Source organism: Coenobita brevimanus, chromosome 3, assembly GCF_032717465.1.
Source record: "Coenobita brevimanus isolate Jiangsu-jjx chromosome 3, ASM3271746v2, whole genome shotgun sequence".
Lineage (NCBI taxonomy): Eukaryota > Metazoa > Arthropoda > Malacostraca > Decapoda > Coenobitidae > Coenobita > Coenobita brevimanus.
Genome location: NC_136956.1, coordinates 7711817 through 7713676, shown reverse-complemented (window position 1 = coordinate 7713676; position 1860 = coordinate 7711817). Strand labels below are relative to the sequence as shown.

The 1860-nt window shown below is 39.5% G+C and overlaps 1 pseudogene; it reads left to right on the top strand.

The window, feature by feature from the left end:
- The first annotated feature begins 617 nt into the window (after positions 1-617).
- Positions 618-736, top strand: LOC145394525 (5S ribosomal RNA; annotated as a pseudogene).
- Positions 737-1860: the final 1124 nt, after the last annotated feature.

The window sequence follows — 1860 nt, the reverse complement described above, 5'->3', positions numbered from 1 at the left end:
ACTTGGACTGTTATAATAATTTGTTGACTCATATTTCTATCTTCCTACGCAGATTTCATTGTTGTTAAGTATATAACGGATTTCTTATTGCTTTTGACGATTGTATTGTCGACAAACTCAGTATCATATCTGATAAGAAAGAGAGTATCGGTTTAAGCAACAACGAAATCGAACAAACACCTCCAGCCAATCAGCATCTCGGTGGGAACAGTGTTGCCATACATGCCTGGCCAAATTAATTGGTATGAGGTATAGTCACTCTCAAGCTAAGACGGTTGTACATACGCATCATAAGGACGCTTGCTTGCTCAAGCAATTACACTAAGCAGCCTCATCGTCATCGGTTATCGATCACTCCCTCTTCACTAGCTAAGTAACCTTTACGAATTGGCCAATTCAAGGGGGGATTAGCTATGAGATAGAAGAGAAATAGTTATTGTAGGTGAGTTAAGGTTAAGTTACGTTTCGCCTAACTCTATGAGACTTGTTTGATTTACTTAAGAACAACTTTATAGACGAGTAACGACCTACGAGTTGTTTATTAGTAAATATCAGAAATTTCTTACATAGCAGTGGCCGGCAGGGATACCGACTTGTAGACATTAAATATTTTTCACATTTGGTGCCATGCCACGTTGAGTACACCGCTTCCCATCCGATCAACGAAGTTAAGCAACGTTGGGTCTGGTTAGTACTTGGATGGGTGACCGCCTAGGAACACCAGATGCTGTTGGCATCCCTACGTGTCAAGTGGGGTTGGTGGAGGATTAGTGCCCCTCCCTGTAAAACAATTAACTCTAAGCCCTTGGCCACCCCATTTGGGATACATGGCGTCTGGCGATGGATGGATGGTGCCCAGAAAGAGGGCCCCGATTTGTTTACCAGAACTATTAAACATTTTTCACAATGGTCCTGATATGTTAATGTTTGGTTATGGGGATTTCTCTCTACTAGAGAATACAATCTGCAACAGACAAAAGGTTAATACAGAACTATTCCACCTCAGAGGGATCGATTATTATTTAACTGTAAAAATATACTCGATATCAGTGTGAATAAGAGTTCCAAAGTGTTTTCCACTGTACTGTAATAAATAAGGCCAATTAATCCTTTGTATTCTAGGACTGTCTGGAGGTACGAAAATCGCTTGTAAACCTCCGTAAATCACCTTTATGCATTTACAGCAGCGAAAGAGTTACGTTCCCGATGTCATGCTATGATGCTCTTGAGTCCCATTTTACAACAAATAGGGGAATATATGAGTCGCATTCACTCTCCTTCATCCCAAAAGAATGAGTAATGAGTGGGACGGCACTGATAAAGAAAATATAGAGATGAAGACGTTAATTCAGAATTAGACACGATTATTCCACCCCCCTTCTTTTTTTTTCCTTCTCTTTCCCACGAAAAACAAGGAAGGAACAGATAATGTCCCAGTTTTCACTTGTTCCTTCTGGAATAATAATTTCGGGTTTCAAAACAAAATTTATCGTCGATGATTTTTTGAATTTCATCCCATGCCAAGTATGGCCAAGCACTAGTATATTTTAGAGTTATAGCAGCCATTGTTATACTACTATATGTAACTATTAAGTTCAATTATTTCATTTGATACCGCCAGAGATGCGAATCAGCTAAGAACGAAACAGAGTTAAAATGTTAACAATGTTAGGTTTAGCACTTTAACCGAGTCACTTTGTTGCTGTTATCTTCAGTTCATAGACCCAACGAATATTGCACCTAAAACCCAATCGTTCCGCTACACTATGCTTTACCTAACCAGATAGCAGCTGGGTTGAATCATAGGTCTCGACGTCGTGCTTAAGATTCAAGGTTATATATTTATAGCGATTTCTGCCA